This window comes from Gasterosteus aculeatus, chromosome 1 (genome assembly GCF_964276395.1).
Source record: "Gasterosteus aculeatus chromosome 1, fGasAcu3.hap1.1, whole genome shotgun sequence".
Lineage (NCBI taxonomy): Eukaryota > Metazoa > Chordata > Actinopteri > Perciformes > Gasterosteidae > Gasterosteus > Gasterosteus aculeatus.
The window spans coordinates 1,409,212-1,417,031 of record NC_135688.1 but is presented as its reverse complement, the minus strand read 5'-3'; the positions used below and the strand labels follow the sequence as shown (position 1 = coordinate 1,417,031).

The 7,820-nt window shown below is 51.7% G+C and overlaps 1 long non-coding RNA gene across 1 annotated transcript; it reads left to right on the top strand.

Moving 5' to 3' along the window:
• The first annotated feature begins 1,411 nt into the window (after positions 1-1,411).
• On the top strand, positions 1,412-7,377 carry LOC144410355 (uncharacterized). The gene is made up of 2 exons (XR_013468369.1): positions 1,412-6,416; positions 6,566-7,377. It is a non-coding gene; the product is annotated as an uncharacterized LOC144410355 (long non-coding RNA).
• Positions 7,378-7,820: the final 443 nt, after the last annotated feature.

Genomic DNA, 7,820 nt, shown 5'->3' with positions numbered 1-7,820 from the left:
TTACAGCAGGACATTTTTTATTTATTAGCTTCTAAAATAAAGTTGTATTTGTACTGACATTGATGATAGCAGCCAATCAATCAGAACTCCCCTCAAAGAGACACAGTGTGTTCATAGTGACACTGCGTGTGTGTGTGTGTGTGTGTGTGTGTGTGTGTGTGTGTGTGTGTGTCGAGCTGACATCGCCCCCTGCTGGTTCTGGCTGTCAGAGGCTCCTTTAGAGACTTTGGCTCACGAGGGCGATACGAAGCGATTTCTCTCCTGAAGTGAGACGTGTGATGCTTGTGTGTATTTACAACAACTGTGTGTGTGTGTGTGTGTGTGTGTGTGTGTGTGTGTGTGTGTGTGGGGGGGGGGTGGTCAAACATGATGCATCAATGCTACAGTCCAATCAGTCGTCACAGGAAACAGAAAGTTTGGTTTAATAAAAGAAGGTAGTAGAGAAACAGCGACTCCTGCTACCACACCAACGGACAAAGGGCGCTTCCCTTTCTGTTCTGGGACACAGACACACACACACACACACACACAGAGACGGAGGTTACGGAAACTAAAAAGTAATCACAACCAATACAACCGCTAAAAAAAAAAACCTTTTTTTTTCTATTCATCATCACCGTTGCCACGGTAACCTCCACTTTGCTCTGTCAATCACTGCATCCAGAGACACACACACACACACACACACACACACACACATGCCCTGTCTCGGGTTCCGCGTGGGTCGGCCTGACAGATCTGGGTCCCTGATGAACCGCTGATTACCAGCCAGCCAATCGGGTGCTCGAGGAGAGACCGGGGGGGCGGGTCTTCTTCCTTATAAAAATGTAGAATGTTATCAATGTTTTTTTTATTCGTAATCATTTTGCTTGTTTACGGTTTTATTCTCGTGAACATGTTAATGTTCGTCTTGTGTTTCAACAATTTTGCCTTCGCTATCGTGGCTTTTTTGGCATCTTATAAACAGGAAGCAGAGGAGTCGCCCCCTGCTGGTCACTACAGAGAAGTAGAGTCATTTCCTCATAGACGTCTATGGGAGCAGAGGAGTCGCCCCCTGCTGGTCACTACAGAGAAGTAGAGTCATTTCCTCATAGACGTCTATGGGAGCAGAGGAGTCGCCCCCTGCTGGTCACTACAGAGAAGTAGAGTCATTTCCTCATAGACGTCTATGGGAGCAGAGGAGTCGCCCCCTGCTGGTCACTACAGAGAAGTAGAGTCATTTCCTCATAGACGTCTATGGGAGCAGAGGAGTCGCCCCCTGCTGGTCACTACAGAGAAGTAGAGTCATTTCCTCATAGACGTCTATGGGAGCAGAGGAGTCGCCCCCTGCTGGTCACTACAGAGAAGTAGAGTCATTTCCTCATAGACGTCTATGGGAGCAGAGGAGTCGCCCCCTGCTGGTCACTACAGAGAAGTAGAGTCATTTCCTCATAGACGTCTATGGGAGCAGAGGAGTCGCCCCCTGCTGGTCACTACAGAGAAGTAGAGTCATTTCCTCATAGACGTCTATGGGAGCAGAGGAGTCGCCCCCTGCTGGTCACTACAGAGAATGCAGCTTTAACTCTGCGGAACAGGAGGTTCACGCCTGGAATCAAGGATGAGATGATGATGTATTTAAACATGCGAATTTAAGCCGTGAATTTCAGTTTTCAAACTCTCACTCGGGTTCAGGCTACGTGACCACTTTCAGAAACAATCGTGTTTTGGGGTTAAATTGACCACAGCAGTGTTCAGTGTAACTAACGTACACAGACTTTGTATCCCGTGGGGATCGAACTGCCGCCTCGCGCTCCACCGTCACGAAGAAGATTAATACAAATGTATACAAAGGTGACACCCGCTTCCTTCTATGAGACTTGGAAAATGAGGCGTGTGTGTAGCACGTGTGTGTGTGTGCGTACAGGTGTGTGTGTGTGTGTGTGTGAGCCTTTGTCTCACCGCCGAGGCCGTCTCATGTAGTGAAGACCGTCTCTGTCTGGACACAAAACAGGTGGCAACCGAGGATAGCTGTGCTGTGTGTGTGTGTGTGTGTCTGTGTCTGTGTGTGTGTGTGTGTGTGTGTGTGTGTGTGCGTGTGCGTGTCAGCAGGGCGATTTCTAAATAAGGGCCATGAGGTTTTTGGATATAGATCCAGATGTTGGCTTTTCTGCAGCTGTACGGATAGAAACGCATTGGAGATTAGCCGCGACGCTGACACGGGAGGGAGGGGGGGAGGGAGGGGGTGAGGGAGGGAGGGGGGGAGGCATGGAGCAGAAGCAAAGCAAGAGGGCAGTGTGGTCTCAGGGACTCCCCCCCCCCCCCTCCCTCCCCCCTCCCACCTCCTCCCCGTCGCTGAAATGAGCCTCCAGCCGGTTGTACGTCGTTGCTCTCCTTCTCCGGTCCGTCTCTCCCTCCCCCCATCGTCTCTCCTCTTTCTCTGCTCCCTCCCTCCATTCCAGTGAGATTAAATGTAGCCTCTATTAGCCGAAGAACATCATGTAGCCGCGGCGCCGTCTCTGCCTCTTCGGCGGGGGGGACAAGGGACCAGAAGACAAGACGGGAAAAGTGGATTTCTGCTTTTTATAATGCATGCGAAGACTTGACCGACGGAAGGCAAAAAGAAGGACTACTTTCTCTCTCCACCCCCCCCCCCCGCCTCCCACCCTCCACCCCGCCCCCTCCTCTCTCTCCAGTGGGCCTCTGGCTGTAAGCGATTACAGCTGTGAGGCAAATTAATGGATGATATTTGCCCCCCCCCCCCCCCCCTTTCTATGTAAAGAGAAAAAAAGCTTTTCCTCCTGCGATCAACAGGAGAAGAAGAAAAGAGCCGGAGGGGGGAGAAGGAGTAAAAGAAAGACTGAGAGAAAGAGGTGGAGTACTAATATTGGGGGAGAGGGAGGGGGTGAGGTGGGGTGGGGGGGCGGGGGGGGGGGGGGGCAATGGATTTTTTTTCCTGTCTTCCCTCCTTTCCAGCTCTGCATGTGATTCAAAGAGAGAGAAAACAATGTGAGGAAGAAAGGGGGCCAGCAAGGAAGGGAGAAAGCGGAGGGAGACAAGAGATCAGCGGGTGCATTCGTTTTGTCCTTTAACTTGGATTTGTGCGTGTGCGTGTGTGTGTGTGTGTGCGTGTGCATTCTTTCTTCTTCACTGCTTTGGATTTGTGTTGAGTTTGGGTATAAAAGAAGGAAGTAAGTGGAGGCTCGTTGTGCAGGGAAAAGGTGTGAGAGTGTCACTGTTTTGTGTCAGCAATGCAAAGCATGTGTGTGTGTGTGTGTGTGTGTGTGTGTGTGTGTGTGTGTGTGCGTGCGCAGCCCCCCCAACCCACACACACACACACACACACACACACACACTCCCCTTCGGTGAGGCAGCATACTGGTATGCTTCACTGGCAGTGCGGCCCGGCTGCAAGCTCTGGTTCCACGTCTCGATGCTCTCTTCTGCCTCACGTCTACCTGCCCCCCCCCCCCCCCCCTGTGTGTGTGTGTGTGTGTGTGTGTGTGTGTGTGTGTGTGAATGGGGGATAGAGGGAGGGAGAGCGTGCACATGGTTCATTCCGGCTCGGTCCCACCACCCATCCTCTTCTCTCGCCTCCTGTTTTAAATCTCCACCGGACGGACGTCTTTTTTTTAAATATTATTATTATTGTTAAAGAGCAAACCCAACATCTGGATTTTCCTCGGCGGGGCTGTAAGTAAAAAAAAAACAATCTCAGCTGTTTTCCTCTTTTCTCTCTCTGTGTCTTTTTGTTTTGTCCGTCCCTCCCGAGCAGGAAGCGAGGCCGAGGGAGGAGAGGGGCATCCTGGACCCCAGCAGAGACCAGAGAGGGGGGGTGAGTCCATGCCGACCGGTGCTCTTCCTCTCCTGCTCCCCATCTGTTTCCTCAGACCACCGTGGTGGAGGAACCGTGGAGAGCTTTGTTATCTGCAGCCTCTCTGGGGTGGGGGGGCGTGGGGGGGGGCGTCGTGGGGGGGTGTTGGATGTGTGACAGTCGGATGAGAGTCGTCGTGTCAGTCGGTCGCACAGCTTCACATTCTTTGCATTTTTCTTCCGTTCGTCCGCTGCAATGATTGGAAATCATTTGGATTACTGCCCCCCCCCCCTCCTCCCCCCCTCACACACACACACCTTTCCCTCCTCCCCCGATTCCCCCCCCCCCCCCCCCCCTCCCTGCAAACGGCGGGAGATCTTTACTGTACGGCAGCAGACTCCGTACCTGATGGAAGCCTTTTCAAAGTGCTGTATTGTTCGGCGGAGGTGGGGGAGGGGGAGAGAGAGGGGTGAGACGGGGGGGGGGGGGGGGGTGTTGTGTCTGGCTGAGGCTTGCACTTGTTGTATGTTCACGGGTGCATGGATGCAGCCCATGCATGTGATAGAGGAGCGTGCGTGTGCGTTGGATTCGTAGAGCTGCACGTCTCGTTCGGCGTGCAGCAGAGATGCTCCGATGCTCCCGTTTGACTCTCAGCGACTTCTTCTTCTTCTTCTTCTTCTTCCCAAACGCCGCGTCCCCCGAAGAAAGAGGCGAAGACGTTTCTCTCTCCGTCCCTGAGACCCTAACTTGTGACGTTGTGCTCTCATGTCCACGGGTTAGGCTCTCGGGAGCTGAGAGGGACGCGCGGTTCAGCGCCATCTCCCCGCACGTTCCCGCCTCGAACAATGGCCGATCGGGAAGGGTGGTGGGGGAGGAGGAAGGGGGGGGTGGAGCCGTGGCGCAGTGAGGCGAGGCGTGTGCGCCGCGTCGCACCCTGCTGTGTGCTGCATGTCACCGGGACTCCTTATTTTAAATTCTTCTGCACCGGGAGACGTACGCGCGTGCGGACAGGACGCTGGTGAGCACGACGGTGACTCCGCCTCGGTCACGTGACAAAAGTTGTGACGGCAACTCATCATCTCACGTCACACATGCTACTTGCTAACGTAGCATTTTGATCCAAAATGCTAACAGGCTAAACAGCTGGCTAGCGGTAGCCTTAGAGGGAAAAGCTAATGCGATAGCATTGCCCGGGCGCTGTTGAGCAAGGCAGCCGGAGGCAGCTGGACGGCTGTGTGTGTGTCTGTGTGTCTCTAGTGACTTGAGAGCAGCACAGTAATGTTGAGAGCGTGACCATGACAGCTCTGTACATCATGTGCTCGACCTCAGTGAACCTCACCGGGCCGCCGCGGGGGAGCGCAGCCGCATCTGCTTTCTTTTTTTTTATTGCCGTCTGACCACGAGGCCGCCGCCGCCGCCGTGGACGCACATCTACACGCACAGCGCTTTCCTTATGAAGAGCAGTTGTAAGTGCGGCCCGCTGAGAGATGGATTCATCTCATTCTCTCTTCGCTGTGCAACAATCCCGGCTTCATACAGCGCAGCGGGGATGTCGCCGTCACTCGTCTTCACGGATGCCAAAATGCATCCTGGGTAGTGGCACCGCGTCGTGCACGTTGTAAAACATATAAACCGCATTGTATGTTCATTTCATTAAAAAAAAGAAATCTTTTCACAATCCGTCCATAGTTACGTTTGGATTTTTCTCACTTGAACTCGTCTCTGCGTCGCTAATCTGCTGCTTTAGTGATTCTCTTATGTAACGGCCTCTCTCCCTCCCTCTCTCTCTCCCTCTCTCTCTCCCTCTCTCCCTCCCTCTCTCTCTCTCCCTCTCTCCCTCCCTCCCTCTCTCTCTCTCCCTCTCTCCCTCCCTCTCTCTCTCTCCCTCTCTCCCTCCCTCCCTCTCTCTCTCTCCCTCTCTCCCTCCCTCTTTCTCTCTCTCTCGTCAATCTAAATCACTTTTTATTTAAACGCGCTCGGCTAACCGAGTCGGTAGAGTCTGTACACGGTGTCCTCGCCCCCCCCCCCCCCCTCGCTCCCCCCTCCCACACTGATTGAATTGCATTTATTCATTTTCAACGGAGGTGAAGGTGAGTTCTCACCTGCTCCGTTCTAACTCTTCGGGTTGGTTCTCTGGCGTCTTCCAGGTGTGCATGAGCGTTTAACACGCTCCACGTCGCAGCACCTTTGAGCGTCTTTCTCCAGCGTCTCCACAGCAGATCACTTGGAGTCCCTTGGAGGGGCTCGAGGGGCGGCGTGCAGGCGTGCGTTGCCGCAGGGGTCACGCCCCAAAGCGCCTCAGGTCCCCCCATCGCCGAGGAGCGGGGCCGACGGGCGCCGCTCCCGGGGGGCGACTTCCTCTCTCGCCCTTCACATGCAGCCCTGCGCTCGTCAATAATCACAGCTGCTTGGTGCACGTGTGTGTGATCTGTTAGCATGTTAGTGTGTGTGTGTGTGTGTGTGATCTGTCAGCATGTTAGTGTGTGTGTGTGTGTGTGTGTGTGTGATCTGTCAGCATGTTAGTGTGTGTGTGTGTGTGTGTGTGAGTGTGTGTGTGTCCCACTAGCAGTCTAGTCAGTGAAACAAGATGGAGGAGCAGCTCCACGTGGGTTCCCTTCCTGCGCAGGTTAGTGCCCGTTATCACCTGGGAGGTTAAACCCAGCGGGGGGCGGGAGGGGCAGTCTGCGTCTTGGCCGGCTTGAGGGGAGATTTTAGGACTTTTGGGCTCATCCAGCGAGTTCATTGTTACACTATTATTGTTTTTTTTACATTTAGTTTGCATGCCGAGCGGTGTCTCTGTGTAACGCACGCTCTCCCTGACGATTCCACGTTTTAACTCTTTGGTGCAACACCGAAGAGCTGCGAGCTGATTGGTCGTCTGCGCTGAGCTGCGAGCTGATTGGTCGTCTGCGCTGAGCTGCGAGCTGATTGGTCGTCTGCGCTGAGCTGCGCGCTGATTGGTCGCCTGCGATGAGCCGCGCGCTGATTGGTCGCCGGCGATGAGCTGCGCGCTGATTGGTCGCCTGCGCTGAGCCGCGCGCTGATTGGTCGTCTGTGATTGTTAGAAATGACTTTTCAGCTCATTGTTTTTTTCATGTGATTAATTTGTACATTTGTTTATTATTTTGAACCGTCGTTTGGGTTGTTTTTACTTTCACAAAACGGGGATACTGCGAGAAAGGTCAGACCTCCTTCCCCTTTTGACCTTGCACAATAAAAGACAGACTCATACAGTTTATGACTTGTTACTAAAACAAAAACAATTAACCGATTCAAACCTTTTATTGAACAAATTGTTGGCATAAATTTGCATCGATGCAATATGTACAGTTTTTATTTTTATTTTTCATGTCATCAATAATTATCGTCCTCGTTGTGTGAAGACTTTCTAAAATAACTTCTAGATGCTGCCGGAAACTCCTCACTCACCTCTCATCAAATGCAATTCCTTTGTTTTTATTTTAAACCTCCTCATTTATCCTTCAGACCCTTTCGGATCTGTCCTGCAATGTTTCTCATTGTTGTGAAACTCTGTGTTGTTCTGCTTGATGTTGTAAGTTGTATGTAAAGTGAACTGCAATTTGCAATAATTTGTCCCTGTGTTTTATTGATAAATGGAGCATTTCATGTGTATTTCTTGCATCACACTAACCGTCATCTATAAGCAGCTTGCACTATTCATGAGGATCAGGACTGGATATTATATTTTCCAACAACATAACGTTTGTCCTCCTGGTAATAAATATAGCAGCATTGGAACGGAGACGTCTAAAGAAATGTCATTTCAAACTGCTGTCAAACGTGCTTATTATTAGAAGCTCACAATGAGCTGTTGACAGACACGTCAGCTGCCATGTTTCATATTTCTTCTTCAGAGGTATTTTTATCACTTTTCTCGTCTGATTTATTCTCTTGGTGTGATTTATTTATTCTTTGTTTCGTTTTCTGCAGAGCTGCCAAGAGACGTACGTTAATGAAGACGTTAATTTATCCGTTAGTTATAGTTTAGTTACCGTACTACTGTTACATT